This window comes from Solanum tuberosum, unplaced genomic scaffold, assembly GCF_000226075.1.
Source record: "Solanum tuberosum cultivar DM 1-3 516 R44 unplaced genomic scaffold, SolTub_3.0 scf00029, whole genome shotgun sequence".
Lineage (NCBI taxonomy): Eukaryota > Viridiplantae > Streptophyta > Magnoliopsida > Solanales > Solanaceae > Solanum > Solanum tuberosum.
The window spans coordinates 2,663,123-2,663,416 of record NW_006238955.1 but is presented as its reverse complement, the minus strand read 5'-3'; the positions used below and the strand labels follow the sequence as shown (position 1 = coordinate 2,663,416).

General features: G+C 42.2%; 1 protein-coding gene across 1 annotated transcript in view; it reads right to left on the bottom strand.

Moving 5' to 3' along the window:
• LOC107059634 (uncharacterized) overlaps window positions 1-294 on the bottom strand; it is a 1,742-nt gene that overhangs the window by 159 nt on the left and 1,289 nt on the right. The gene's annotated exons all lie outside the window — the stretch shown is intronic.

Sequence of the window (294 nt, the reverse complement as noted above, 5' to 3'; positions counted from 1 at the left end):
TAATGCAAAGCCTCCGGCTGGCGGGGCTGTTGTAATGCAAAAAGCCTGTATTCGACTATGTAAAGCTTGTAATGTAAGCCTTCGTCTGGTGGAGCTGTTGTAATGTAAAAGCCTGTATTTGGCTGTGTAAAGCTTGTAATGTAAAGCCTCCGTCTGGCGGGGCTGTGGTAATGCAAAAAAGCCTGTATCCAGATGTGTAAAGCCTATAATGTAAAGCCTATGACTGTCTACTATCTTTCTTAAAATCTTATTGATACTCTTATTTGCAGCCTCAACTGCTCCATTCATTTGTGG